Consider the following 17146-nt stretch of genomic DNA (forward strand, 5'->3'; position numbering starts at 1 on the left):
AAAACTGATGTCGGTACGACCTCTTCTGTTTAACGACTCACGGGAAAAACTGACGTCGGTACGACCTCTTCTGTTTAATGACTCACGGGACCTGTCTGACGTCGGTACGACCTCTTCTGTTTAAAGACTCACGGGAAAAACTGATGTCGGTACGACCTCTTCTGTTTTACGACTCACGGGAAAAACTGACGTCGGTACGACCTCTTCTGTTTAACGACTCATGGGACCTGTCTGATGTCGGTACGACCTCTTCTGTTTAACGACTCACGGGACCCGTCTGATGTCTGTACGACCTCTTCTGTTTAATGACTCACGGGACTCGTCTGACGTCGGTACGACCTCTTCTGTTTAATGACTCACGGGACCTGTCTGATGTCGGTACGACCTCTTCTGTTTAACGACTCACGGGAAAAACTGATGTCGGTACGACCTCTTCTGTTTTACGACTCACGGAAAAACTGACGTCGGTACGACCTCTTCTGTTTAATGACTCACGGGAAAAACTGATGTCGGTACGACCTCTTCTGTTTTACGACTCACGGGAAAAACTGACGTCGGTACGACCTCTTCTGTTTAATGACTCACGGGGCCTGTCTGACGTCGGTACGACCTCTTCTGTTTAATGACTCACGGGACCTGTCTGATGTCAGTACGACCTCTTCTGTTTAATGACTCACGGGAATCGGTACGGGACTCGGTCTGACGTCGGTACGACCTCTTCTGTTTTACGACTCACGGGAAAAACTGACGTCGGTACGACCTCTTCTGTTTAATGACTCAGGGGAAAAACTGATGTCGGTACGACCTCTTCTGTTTAACGACTCATGGGACCTGTCTGATGTCGGTACGACCTCTTCTGTTTAACGACTCACGGGACCCGTCTGATGTCTGTACGACCTCTTCTGTTTAATGACTCACGGGACTCGTCTGACGTCGGTACGACCTCTTCTGTTTAATGACTCACGGGACCTGTCTGATGTCGGTACGACCTCTTCTGTTTAACGACTCACGGGAAAAACTGATGTCGGTACGACCTCTTCTGTTTTACGACTCACGGGAAAAACTGACGTCGGTACGACCTCTTCTGTTTAATGACTCACGGGAAAAACTGATGTCGGTACGACCTCTTCTGTTTTACGACTCACGGGAAAAACTGACGTCGGTACGACCTCTTCTGTTTAATGACTCACGGGACCTGTCTGACGTCGGTACGACCTCTTCTGTTTAATGACTCACGGGACCTGTCTGATGTCAGTACGACCTCTTCTGTTTAATGACTCACGGGAATCGGTACGGGACTCGGTCTGACGTCGGTACGACCTCTTCTGTTTTACGACTCACGGGAAAAACTGACGTCGGTACGACCTCTTCTGTTTAATGACTCACGGGAAAAACTGATGTCGGTACGACCTCTTCTGTTTAACGACTCACGGGAAAAACTGATGTCGGTACGACCTCTTCTGTTTAATGACTCACGGGACCTGTCTGACGTCGGTACGACCTCTTCTGTTTAACGACTCACGGGAAAAACTGACGTCGGTACGACCTCTTCTGTTTAACGACTCACGGGACCTGTCTGATGTCGGTACGACCTCTTCTGTTTAACGACTCACGGGACACGTCTGATGTCTGTACGACCTCTTCTGTTTAATGACTCACGGGACTCGTCTGACGTCGGTACGACCTCTTCTGTTTAATGACTCACGGGACCTGTCTGATGTCGGTACGACCTCTTCTGTTTAACGACTCACGGGAAAAACTGATGTCGGTACGACCTCTTCTGTTTTACGACTCACGGGAAAAACTGACGTCGGTTCGACCTCTTCTGTTTAATGACTCACGGGAAAAACTGATGTCGGTACGACCTCTTCTGTTTTACGACTCACGGGAAAAACTGACGTCGGTACGACCTCTTCTGTTTAACGACTCACGGGACCTGTCTGATGTCGGTACGACCTCTTCTGTTTAACGACTCACGGGACACGTCTGATGTCTGTACGACCTCTTCTGTTTAATGACTCACGGGACTCGTCTGACGTCGGTACGACCTCTTCTGTTTAATGACTCACGGGACCTGTCTGATGTCGGTACGACCTCTTCTGTTTAACGACTCACGGGAAAAACTGATGTCGGTACGACCTCTTCTGTTTTACGACTCACGGGAAAAACTGACGTCGGTTCGACCTCTTCTGTTTAATGACTCACGGGAAAAACTGATGTCGGTACGACCTCTTCTGTTTTACGACTCACGGGAAAAACTGACGTCGGTACGACCTCTTCTGTTTAATGACTCACGGGACCTGTCTGACGTCGGTACGACCTCTTCTGTTTAATGACTCACGGGACCTGTCTGATGTCAGTACGACCTCTTCTGTTTAATGACTCACGGGAATCGGTACGGGACTCGGTCTGACATCGGTACGACCTCTTCTGTTTTACGACTCACGGGAAAAACTGACGTCGGTACGACCTCTTCTGTTTAATGACTCACGGGACCTGTCTGACGTCGGTACGACCTCTTCTGTTTAATGACTCACGGGACCTGTCTGATGTCAGTACGACCTCTTCTGTTTAATGACTCACGGGAATCGGTACGGGACTCGGTCTGACGTCGGTACGACCTCTTCTGTTTTACGACTCACGGGACTCGTCTGATGTCAGTACGACCTCTTCTGTTTAACGACTCACGGGACCTGTCTGATGTCGGTACGACCTCTTCTGTTTTATGACTCACGTCTGATGTCGGTACGACCTCTTCTGTTTAACGACTCACGGGACTCGTCTGATGTCGGTACAACCTCTTCTGTTTAACGACTCACGGGACTCGTCTGATGTCGGTACGACCTCTTCTGTTTTACGACTCACGGGACTCGTCTGATGTCGGTACGACCTCTTCTGTTTTACGACTCACATCTTATGTCGGTACGACCTCTTCTGTTTAGCGACTCACGTCTGATGTCGGTACGACCTCTTCTGTTTAACAACTCACGGGACTCGTCTGATGTCGGTACGACCTCTTCTGTTTTACGACTCACATCTTATGTCGGTACGACCTCTTCTGTTTAGCGACTCACGGGACTCGTCTGATGTCGGTACGACCTCTTCTGTTTAACGACTCACGGGACTCGTCTGATGTCGGTACGACCTCTTCTGTTTAACGACTCACGGGACTCGTCTGATGTCGGTACGACCTCTTCTGTTTAACGACTCACGGGACTCGTCTGATGTCGGTACGACCTCTTCTGTTTTACGACTCACGGGACTCGTCTGATGTCGGTACGACCTCTTCTGTGTAACGACTCACGGGACTCGGCTGATATCGGTACGACCTCTTCTGTTTTACGACTCACGGGACTCGTCTGATGTCCGTACGACCTCTTCTGTTTTACGACTCACGGGACTCGTCTGATGTCGGTACGACCTCTTCTGTTTAACGACTCACAGGACTCGTCTGATGTCGGTACGACCTCTTCTGTTTTACGACTCACGGGACTCGTCTGATGTCGGTATGACCTCTTCTGTAAAACGACTCACGTCTGATGTCGGTACGACCTCTTCTGTTTAACGACTCACGGGACTCGTCTGATGTCGGTATGACCTCTTCTGTAAAACGACTCACGTCTGATGTCGGTACGACCTCTTCTGTTTTATGACTCACGGGACTCAATGTGTTTCTATTGGCTAATAGCAATAGGGTCAAACATCATTTTTCATCTGAGAGATTGGTATTATTATTATTATATATTTTTTTTTTACATGTGTTTAACCCTTTATTTTTGTCACTAAACAGTCTCCATATATACAGTCCTTCCATTCATTTTCTTTGGAGGGGACCTTGAGATGAGTCTTGTGAGGTCTGTGGGCGTCCTATAGCCAGACAACAGACATGTATGTGTTCCTGAGAGTCTCACCTTTACACAGAGGGGTCATATTAGTAGCAGAAACTGTTTGTACGCTACGGACAGTAGATAACAGATTGTCTGTACCGACTAAAGATGACACACTTATGGCGGGGGGGGGGTTGTAGAGCAAAACGGAGAACACCATCGTGTTTGTGAGAGTCTCATCCATAGAGGGGTCTCTAGCATAAACTGACATATTTATGTATTATGCTAATTAGATTTTCATGGGGGCGCGGACATCGACCTTAAGGGGTTTAACATGTCACTACACACGCTGAGTCTCTCAAAGGGAGACTGCATGATGCTGACTGCTCCATTATTACAGTAGGACACCCATAGTGAACATTTCATTTGAAAGTTAAACACTTTCCACAATGCAGCGCAACACAGCAGGAACCATCTTGTGTCTGTGTTCATCCATAAAACACAACAGAGCCTGGGGGGGGGGTGGGTGGAGGAGAGGGGAGAAGAGAGGATAAGAGTAGAAGAGGGGAGAGGGGAGGGAAGAGGGTTTAGATGATGTGGAGGGTAGAGAATGAGAGGGTAGAGAGAAAAGGTGGAGGAGAGGAGGGGGGAGGAGTGGAGAGAAGGAGGTGGTAGAGAGGAGAGGTGGAGGAGAGGAGTGGGGAGGAAAGGAGGAGAGGGGTGGAGAGATGGGAAAAGAGGGGAAGAGAGGAGGAGATGAGAGGTGAGATCAATCAAAAACAAACCTACTTTAGCACCAAATGAAAAACAAGTTGTGTCTGTGTCTACAGTATACTGTAAAGGGGCTGTGGAGGAGGAGGAGGAGGGCTGAGGAGGAGGAGGAGGGCTGAGGAGGAGGAGGGCTGAGGAGGAGGACGAGGGCTGAGGAAGAGGAGGAGGGCTGAGGAGGAGGAGTAGGAGGAGGAGGGCTGAGGAAGAGGAGGAGGGGTGAGGAGGAGGAGGGCTGAGGAGGAGGAGGGCTGAGGAGGAGGAGGGCTGAGGAAGAGGAGGGCTGAGGAGGAGGAGGGCTGAGGAGGAGGAGGGCTGAGGAGGAGGAGGGCTGAGGAGGAGGAGGGCTGAGGAGGAGGAGGGCTGAGGAGGAGGAGGGCTGAGGAGGAGGAGGGCTGAGGAAGAGGAGGGCTGAGGAGGAGGAGGGCTGAGGAGGAGGAGGGCTGAGGAGGAGGAGGAGGGCTGAGGAGGAGGAGTAGAAGGAGGAGGGCTGAGGAAGAGGAGGAGGGCTGAGGAGGAGGAGGGCTGAGGAGGAGGAGGGCAGAAGAGGAGGAGGAGGGCAGAAGAGGAGGAGGGCTGAGGAGGAGGAGGGCTGAGGAGGAGGAGGGCTGAGGAGGAGGAGGGCTGAGGAAGAGGAGGAGGGCTGAGGAGGAGGAGGAGGGCTGAGGAAGAGGAGGAGGGCTGAGGAGGAACCTACCCGGAAAAACAGAGGAGGACCACCTTCACCATCATAATGAAAATAATGAAAGCCCTCTCATCCATCCAAATAGACTGTGGGTAGCCTAGTGGTTAGAGCGTTGGACTCGGAAGGTTGCGAGTTCAAACCCCCGAGCTGACAAGGTAAAAATCTGTTAACCCACTGTTCCTAGGCGTCATTGAAAATAAGAATTTGTTCTAAACTGACCTGCCTGGTGCTCTGAAGAGCGTCTGCTAAATGACTTAAATGTAAAAAATGTAAAAATAAAGGTAAAAATTAAAAAAAAATATGGTCTCATGTCTATAGTAGACTGTATGTATATGGTCTCATGTCTATAGTAGACTGTATGGACTATATGTATATGGTCTCATGTCTATAGTAGACTGTATGGACTGTATGTATATGGTCTCATGTCTATAGTAGACTATATGTATATGGTCTCATGTCTATAGTAGACTGTATGGACTATATGTATATGGTGTCATGTCTATAGTAGACTGTATGTATATGGTCTCATGTCTATAGTAGACTGTATGGACTATATGTATATGGTCTCATGTCTATAGTAGACTGTATGGACTATATGTATATGGTCTCATGTCTATAGTAGACTATATGTATATGGTCTCATGTCTATAGTAGACTATATGTATATGGTCTCATGTCTATAGTAGACTATATGTATATGGTCTCATGTCTATAGTAGACTATATGTATATGGTCTCATGTCTATAGTAGACTAGATGTATATGGTCTCATGTCTATAGTAGACTAGATGTATATGGTCTCATGTCTATAGTAGACTGTATGGACTATATGTATATGGTCTCATGTCTATAGTAGACTGTATGTATATGGTCTCATGTAGACTGTATGTATATGGTCTCATGTCTATAGTAGACTGTATGGACTATATGTATATGGTCTCATGTCTATAGTAGACTATATGTATATGGTCTCATGTCTATAGTAGACTATATGTATATTTTCTCATGTCTATAGTAGACTGTATGGACTATATGTATATGGTCTCATGTCTATAGTAGACTATATGTATATGGTCTCATGTCTATAGTAGACTGTATATATATGGTCTCATGTCTATAGTAGACTGTATGGACTATATGTATATGGTCTCATGTCTATAGTAGACTATATGTATATGGTCTCATGTCTATAGTAGACTGTATATATATGGTCTCATGTCTATAGTAGACTGTATGTATATGGTCTCATTCTATAGTAGACTGTATGTATATGGTCTCATGTCTATAGTAGACTGTATGGACTATATGTATATGGTCTCATGTCTATAGTAGACTATATGTATATGGTCTCATGTCTATAGTAGACTATATGTATATGGTCTCATGTCTATAGTAGACTATATGTATATGGTCTCATGTCTATAGTGGACTGTATGTATATGGTCTCATGTCTATAGTAGACTGTATGGACTATATGTATATGGTCTCATGTCTATAGTAGACTGTATGGACTATATGTATATGGTCTCATGTCTATAGTAGACTGTATGGACTATATGTATATGGTCTCATGTCTATAGTAGACTGTATGTATATGGTCTCATGTCTATAGTAGACTGTATGGACTATATGTATATGGTCTCATGTCTATAGTAGACTGTATGGACTATATGTATATGGTCTCATGTCTATAGTAGACTGTATGTATATGGTCTCATGTCTATAGTAGACTATATGGACTATATGTATATGGTCTCATGTCTATAGTAGACTGTATGTATATGGTCTCATGTCTATAGTAGACTGTATGGACTATATGTATATGGTCTCATGTCTATAGTAGACTGTATGGACTATATGTATATGGTCTCATGTCTATAGTAGACTGTATGTATATGGTCTCATGTCTATAGTAGACTATATGTATATGGTCTCATGTCTATAGTAGACTATATGTATATGGTCTCATGTCTATAGTAGACTGTATGTATATGGTCTCATGTCTATAGTAGACTGTATGTATATGGTCTCATGTCTATAGAGAATGTATGTATATGGTCTCATGTCTATAGTAGACTAAATGTATATGGGCTCATGTCTATAGTAGACTATATGTATATGGGCTCATGTCTATAGTAGACTATATGTATATGGTCTCATGTCTATAGTAGACTATATGTATATGGTCTCATGTCTATAGTGGACTGTATGTATATGGTCTCATGTCTATAGTAGACTGTATGTATATGGTCTCATGTCTATAGTAGACTATATGTATATGGTCTCATGTCTATAGTAGACTGTATGTATATGGTCTCATGTCTATAGTAGACTGTATGTATATGGTCTCATGTCTATAGTAGAATGTATGTATATGGTCTCATGTCTATAGTAGACTATATGTATATGGTCTCATGTCTATAGTAGACTGTATGGACTATATGTATATGGTCTCATGTCTATAGTAGACTGTATGGACTATATGTATATGGTCTCATGTCTATAGTAGACTGTATGTATATGGTCTCATGTCTATAGTAGACTATATGTATATGGTCTCATGTCTATAGTAGACTGTATGTATATGGTCTCATGTCTATAGTAGACTGTATGGACTATATGTATATGGTCTCATGTCTATAGTAGACTATATGTATATGGTCTCATGTCTATAGTAGACTGTATGTATATGGTCTCATGTCTATAGTAGACTGTATGTATATGGTCTCATGTCTATAGTAGACTGTATGTATATGGTCTCATGTCTATAGGAGACTGTATGGACTATATGTATATGGTCTCATGTCTATAGTAGACTGTATGTATATGGTCTCATGTCTATAGTAGACTATATGTATATGGTCTCATGTCTATAGTAGACTATATGTATATGGTCTCATGTCTATAGTAGACTGTATGGACTATATGTATATGGTCTCATGTCTATAGTAGACTATATGTATATGCTCTCATGTCTATAGTAGACTGTATGTATATGGTCTCATGTCTATAGTAGACTATATGTATATGGTCTCATGTCTATAGTAGACTGTATGGACTATATGTATATGGTCTCATGTCTATAGTAGACTATATGTATATGGTCTCATGTCTATAGTAGACTGTATGTATATGGTCTCATGTCTATAGTAGACTGTATGTATATGGTCTCATGTCTATAGTAGACTATATGTATATGGTCTCATGTCTATAGTAGACTGTATGGACAATATGTATATGGTCTCATGTCTATAGTAGACTGTATGTATATGGTCTCATGTCTATAGTAGACTGTATGTATATGGTCTCATGTCTATAGTGGACTGTATGTATATGGTCTCATGTCTATAGTAGACTATATGTATATGGTCTCATGTCTATAGTAGACTGTATGGACTATATGTATATGGTCTCATGTCTATAGTAGACTGTATGGACTATATGTATATGGTCTCATGTCTATAGTAGACTATATGTATATGGTCTCATGTCTATAGTAGACTATATGTATATGGTCTCATGTCTATAGTAGACTATATGTATATGGTCTCATGTCTATAGTAGACTATATGTATATGGTCTCATGTCTATAGTAGACTATATGTATATGGTCTCATGTCTATAGCAGACTATATGTATATGGTCTCATGTCTATAGTAGACTATATGTATATGGTCTCATGTCTATAGTAGACTATATGTATATGGTCTCATGTCTATAGTAGACTATATGTATATGGTCTCATGTCTATAGTAGACTGTATGTATATGGTCTCATGTCTATAGTAGACTGTATGTATATGGTCTCATGTCTATAGTGGACTGTATGTATATGGTCTCATGTCTATAGTAGACTATATGTATATGGTCTCATGTCTATAGTAGACTATATGTATATGGTCTCATGTCTATAGTAGACTGTATGGACTATATGTATATGGTCTCATGTCTATAGTAGACTATATGTATATGGTCTCATGTCTATAGTAGACTGTATGTATATGGTCTCATGTCTATAGTAGACTATAAGTATATGGTCTCATGTCTATAGTAGACTGTATGGACTATATGTATATGGTCTCATGTCTATAGTAGACTATATGTATATGGTCTCATGTCTATAGTAGACTATATGTATATGGTCTCATGTCTATAGTAGACTGTATGTATATGGTCTCATGTCTATAGTAGACTATAAGTATATGGTCTCATGTCTATAGTAGACTGTATGGACTATATGTATATGGTCTCATGTCTATAGTAGACTATATGTATATGGTCTCATGTCTATAGTAGACTGTATGGACTATATGTATATGGTCTCATGTCTATAGTAGACTATATGTATATGGTCTCATGTCTATAGTAGACTGTATGTATATGGTCTCATGTCTATAGTAGACTATATGTATATGGTCTCATGTCTATAGTGGACAATATGTATATGGTCTCATGTCTATAGTAGAATGTATGGACTATATGTATAGGGTCTCATGTCTATAGTAGACTATATGTATATGGTCTCATGTCTATAGTAGACTATATGTATATGGTCTCATGTCTATAGTAGACTGTATGGACTGTATGTATATGGTCTCATGTCTATAGTAGACTGTATGGACTATATGTATATGGTCTCATGTCTATAGTAGACTATATGTATATGGTCTCATGTCTATAGTAGACTGTATGTATATGGTCTCATGTCTATAGTAGACTGAATGGACTATATGTATATGGTCTCATGTCTATAGTAGACTATATGTATATGGTCTCATGTCTATAGTAGACTGTATGTATATGGTCTCATGTCTATAGTAGACTATAAGTATATGGTCTCATGTCTATAGTAGACTGTATGGACTATATGTATATGGTCTCATGTCTATAGTAGACTGTATGGACTATATGTATATGGTCTCATGTCTATAGGAGACTGTATGGACTATATGTATATGGTCTCATGTCTATAGTAGACTATATGTATATGGTCTCATGTCTATAGTAGACTATATGTATATGGTCTCATGTCTATAGTAGACTATATGTATATGGTCTCATGTCTATAGTAGACTATATGTATATGGTCTCATGTCTATAGTAGACTATATGTATATGGTCTCATGTCTATAGCAGACTATATGTATATGGTCTCATGTCTATAGTAGACTGTATGGACTATATGTATATGGTCTCATGTCTATAGTAGACTATATGTATATGCTCTCATGTCTATATTAGACTGTATGTATATGGTCTCATGTCTATAGTAGACTATATGTATATGGTCTCATGTCTATAGTAGACTGTATGGACTATATGTATATGGTCTCATGTCTATAGTAGACTATATGTATATGGTCTCATGTCTATAGTAGACTGTATGTATATGGTCTCATGTCTATAGTAGACTGTATGTATATGGTCTCATGTCTATAGTGGACTGTATGTATATGGTCTCATGTCTATAGTAGACTATATGTATATGGTCTCATGTCTATAGTAGACTGTATGGACTATATGTATATGGTCTCATGTCTATAGTAGACTGTATGGACTATATGTATATGGTCTCATGTCTATAGGAGACTGTATGGACTATATGTATATGGTCTCATGTCTATAGTAGACTATATGTATATGGTCTCATGTCTATAGTAGACTATATGTATATGGTCTCATGTCTATAGTAGACTATATGTATATGGTCTCATGTCTATAGTAGACTATATGTATATGGTCTCATGTCTATAGTAGACTATATGTATATGGTCTCATGTCTATAGTAGACTATATGTATATGGTCTCATGTCTATAGTAGACTATATGTATATGGTCTCATGTCTATAGTAGACTATATGTATATGGTCTCATGTCTATAGTAGACTATATGTATATGGTCTCATGTCTATAGTAGACTGTATGCATATGGTCTCATGTCTATAGTAGACTGTATGTATATGGTCTCATGTCTATAGTGGACTGTATGTATATGGTCTCATGTCTATATAGACTATATATATGGTCTCATGTCTATAGTAGACTATATGTATATGGTCTCATGTCTATAGTAGACTATATGTATATGGTCTCATGTATATGGTCTCATGTCTATAGTAGACTATATGTATATGGTCTCATGTCTATAGTAGACTATATGTATATGGTCTCATGTCTATAGTAGACTATATGTATATGGTCTCATGTCTATAGTAGACTGTATGGACTATATGTATATGGTCTCATGTCTATAGTAGACTATATGTATATGGATGTCTATAGTAGACTGTATGTATATGGTCTCATGTCTATAGTAGACTATATGTATATGGTCTCATGTCTATAGTAGACTATATGTATATGGTCTCATGTCTATAGTAGACTATATGTATATGGTCTCATGTCTATAGCAGACTATATGTATATGGTCTCATGTCTATAGTAGACTGTATGGACTATATGTATATGGTCTCATGTCTATAGTAGACTATATGTATATGGTCTCATGTCTATAGTAGACTGTATGTATATGGTCTCATGTCTATAGTAGACTATATGTATATGGTCTCATGTCTATAGTAGACTGTATGGACTATATGTATATGGTCTCATGTCTATAGTAGACTGTATGTATATGGTCTCATGTCTATAGTAGACTATATGTATATGGTCTCATGTCTATAGTAGACTGTATGTATATGGTCTCATGTCTATAGTGGACTGTATGTATATGGTCTCATGTCTATAGTAGACTATATGTATATGGTCTCATGTCTATAGTAGACTGTATGGACTATATGTATATGGTCTCATGTCTATAGTAGACTGTATGGACTATATGTATATGGTCTCATGTCTATAGGAGACTGTATGGACTATATGTATATGGTCTCATGTCTATAGTAGACTATATGTATATGGTCTCATGTCTATAGTAGACTATATGTATATGGTCTCATGTCTATAGTAGACTATATGTATATGGTCTCATGTCTATAGTAGACTATATGTATATGGTCTCATGTCTATAGTAGACTATATGTATATGGTCTCATGTCTATAGTAGACTATATGTATATGGTCTCATGTCTATAGTAGACTATATGTATATGGTCTCATGTCTATAGTAGACTATATGTATATGGTCTCATGTCTATAGTAGACTATATGTATATGGTCTCATGTCTATAGTAGACTATATGTATATGGTCTCATGTCTATAGTAGACTGTATGTATATGGTCTCATGTCTATAGTAGACTGTATGTATATGGTCTCATGTCTATAGTAGACTATATGTATATGGTCTCATGTCTATAGTAGACTATATGTATATGGTCTCATGTCTATAGTAGACTGTATGGACTATATGTATATGGTCTCATGTCTATAGTAGACTGTATGTATATGGTCTCATGTCTATAGTAGACTGTATGTATATGGTCTCATGTCTATAGTAGACTATATGTATATGGTCTCATGTCTATAGTAGACTGTATGGACTATATGTATATGGTCTCATGTCTATAGTAGACTATATGTATATGGTCTCATGTCTATAGTAGACTGTATGTATATGGTCTCATGTCTATAGTAGACTATAGTAGACTAGTAGATGGACTATATGTATATGGTCTCATGTCTATAGTAGACTATATGTATATGGTCTCATGTCTATAGTAGACTATATGTATATGGTCTCATGTCTATAGTAGACTGTATGGACTATATGTATATGGTCTCATGTCTATAGTAGACTATATGTATATGGTCTCATGTCTATAGTAGACTGTATGTATATGGTCTCATGTCTATAGTAGACTATAAGTATATGGTCTCATGTCTATAGTAGACTGTATGGACTATATGTATATGGTCTCATGTCTATAGTAGAGTATGTATATGGTCTCATGTCTATAGTAGACTATATGTATATGGTCTCATGTCTATAGTAGACTGTATGTATATGGTCTCATGTCTATAGTAGACTATATGTATATGGTCTCATGTCTATAGTAGTATGTATATGGTCTCATGTCTATATGGACTATATGTATATGGTCTCATGTCTATAGTAGACTATATGTATATGGTCTCATGTCTATAGTAGACTATATGTATATGGTCTCATGTCTATAGTAGACTGTATGGACTATATGTATATGGTCTCATGTCTATAGTAGACTATATGTATATGGTCTCATGTCTATAGTAGACTGTATGTATATGGTCTCATGTCTATAGTAGACTATATGTATATGGTCTCATGTCTATAGTAGACTATATGTATATGGTCTCATGTCTATAGTAGACTATGGACTATATGTATATGGTCTCATGTCTATAGTAGACTATATGTATATGGTCTCATGTCTATATAGTAGACTATATGTATATGGTCTCATGTCTATAGTAGACTATATGTATATGGTCATGTCTATGTCTATATATGTAGACTATATATGTATATGGTCTCATGTCTATAGTAGACTATATGTATATGGTCTCATGTCTATAGTAGACTATATGTATATGGTCTCATGTCTATAGTAGACTGTATGGACTATATGTATATGGTCTCATGTCTATAGTAGACTATATGTATATGGTCTCATGTCTATAGTAGACTGTATGGACTATATGTATATGGTCTCATGTCTATAGTAGACTATATGTATATGGTCTCATGTCTATAGTAGACTGTATGGACTGTATGTATATGGTCTCATGTCTATAGTAGACTATATGTATATGGTCTCATGTCTATATGTATATGGACTATAGTAGACTATATGTATATGGTCTCATGTCTATAGTAGACTGTATGGACTGTATGTATATGGTCTCATGTCTATAGTAGACTATATGTATATGGTCTCATGTCTATAGTAGACTATATGTATATGGTCTCATGTCTATAGTAGACTGTATGGACTGTATGTATATGGTCTCATGTCTATAGTAGACTGTATGTATATGGTCTCATGTCTATAGTAGACTATATGTATAAGGTCTCATGTCTATAGTAGACTATATGTATATGGTCTCATGTCTATAGTAGACTATATGTATATGGTCTCATGTCTATAGTAGACTGCTATATGTATATGGTCTCATGTCTATAGTAGACTATATGTATATGGTCTCATGTCTATAGTAGACTATATGTATATGGTCTCATGTCTATAGTAGACTATATGTATATGGTCTCATGTCTATAGTAGACTATATGTATATGGTCTCATGTCTATATGGTCTCATGGTCTGACATGTCTATAGTAGACTATATGTATATGGTCTCATGTCTATAGTAGACTATATGTATATGGTCTCATGTCTATAGTAGACTATATGTATATGGTCTCATGTCTATAGTAGACTATATGTATATGGTCTCATGTCTATAGTAGACTATATGTATATGGTCTCATGTCTATAGTAGACTATATGTATATGGTCTCATGTCTATAGTAGACTATATGTATATGGTCTCATGTCTATAGTAGACTATATGTATATGGTCTCATGTCTATAGTAGACTATATGTATATGGTCTCATGTCTATAGTAGACTATATGTATATGGTCTCATGTCTATAGTAGACTGTATGTATATGGTCTCATGTCTATAGTAGACTATATGTATATGGTCTCATGTCTATAGTAGACTATAGTCTCATGTCTATATATGATGGTCTCATGTCTATGTAGACTATATGTATATGGTCTCATGTCTATAGTAGACTGTATGGACTATATGTATATGGTCTCATGTCTATAGTAGACTATATGTATATGGTCTCATGTCTATAGTAGACTGTATGTATATGGTCTCATGTCTATAGTAGACTATATGTATATGGTCTCATGTCTATATATACTGTAGACTATATGTATATGGTCTCATGTCTATAGTAGACTGTATGGACTATATGTATATGGTCTCATGTCTATAGTAGACTGTATGTATATGGTCTCATGTCTATAGTAGACTATATGTATATGGTCTCATGTCTATAGTAGACTGTATATATGGTATATGGTCTCATGTCTATATGTATATGGTCTCATGTAGACTATATGTATATGGTCTCATGTCTATAGTAGACTATATGTATGGTCTCATGTCTATAGTATGTATATGGTCTCATGTCTATAGTAGACTATATGTATATGGTCTCATGTCTATAGTAGACTGTATGGACTATATGTATATGGTCTCATGTCTATAGTAGACTATATGTATATGGTCTCATGTCTATAGTAGACTGTATGGACTATATGTATATGGTCTCATGTCTATAGTAGACTATATGTATATGGTCTCATGTCTATGGTCTCATGTCTATAGTAGACTATATGTATATGGTCTCATGTCTATAGTAGACTATATGTATATGGTCTCATGTCTATAGTAGACTGTATGTATATGGTCTCATGTCTATAGTAGACTATATGTATATGGTCTCATGTCTATAGTAGACAATATGTATATGGTCTCATGTCTATAGTAGACTGTATGGACTATATGTATATGGTCTCATGTCTATAGTAGACTATATGTATATGGTCTCATGTCTATAGTAGTATGGACTATATGTATATGGTCTCATGTCTATAGTAGACTGTATGGACTATATGTATATGGTCTCATGTCTATAGTAGACTATATGTATATGGTCTCATGTCTATAGTAGACTATATGTATATGGTCATGTCATGTAGACTATAGTAGACTATATGTATATGGTCTCATGTCTATAGTAGACTATATGTATATGGTCTCATGTCTATATGGTCTCATGTAGACTATATGTATATGGTCTCATGTCTATAGTAGACTGTATGGACTATATGTATATGGTCTCATGTCTATAGTAGACTATATGTATATGGTCTCATGTCTATAGTAGACTGTATGGACTATATGTATATGGTCTCATGTCTATAGTAGACTATATGTATATGGTCTCATGTCTATAGTAGACTATATGTATATGGTCTCATGTCTATAGTAGACTATATGTATATGGTCTCATGTCTATAGTAGACTATATGTATATGGTCTCATGTCTATAGTAGACTATATGTATATGGTCTCATGTCTATAGTAGACTATATGTATATGGTCTCATGTCTATAGTAGACTATATGTATATGGTCTCATGTCTATAGTAGACTATATGTATATGGTCTCATGTCTATAGTAGACTGTATGGACTATATGTATATGGTCTCATGTCTATAGTAGACTATATGTATATGGTCTCATGTCTATAGTAGACTATATGTATATGGTCTCATGTCTATAGTAGACTATATGTATATGGTCTCATGTCTATAGTAGACTATATGTATATGGTCTCATGTCTATAGTAGACTATATGTATATGGTCTCATGTCTATAGTAGACTATATGTATATGGATGTCTATAGTAGACTATATGTATGGTCTCATGTCTCATGTCTATAGTAGACTATATGTATATGGTCTCATGTCTATAGTAGACTGTATGGACTATATGTATATGGTCTCATGTCTATAGTAGACTATATGTATATGGTCTCATGTCTATAGTAGACTATATGTATATGGTCTCATGTCTATAGTAGACTATATGTATAGGTCTCATGTCTATAGTAGACTATATGTATATGGTCTCATGTCTATAGTAGACTGTATGGATATGTATATGGTCTCATGTCTATAGTAGACTATATGTATATGGTCTCATGTCTATAGTAGACTGTATGGACTATATGTATATGGTCTCATGTCTATAGTAGACTATATGTATATGGTCTCATGTCTATAGTAGACTATATGTATATGGTCTCATGTCTATAGTAGACTATATGTATATGGTCTC

Source organism: Oncorhynchus masou, unplaced genomic scaffold (assembly GCF_036934945.1).
Source record: "Oncorhynchus masou masou isolate Uvic2021 unplaced genomic scaffold, UVic_Omas_1.1 unplaced_scaffold_610, whole genome shotgun sequence".
NCBI classification, from domain to species: domain Eukaryota; kingdom Metazoa; phylum Chordata; class Actinopteri; order Salmoniformes; family Salmonidae; genus Oncorhynchus; species Oncorhynchus masou.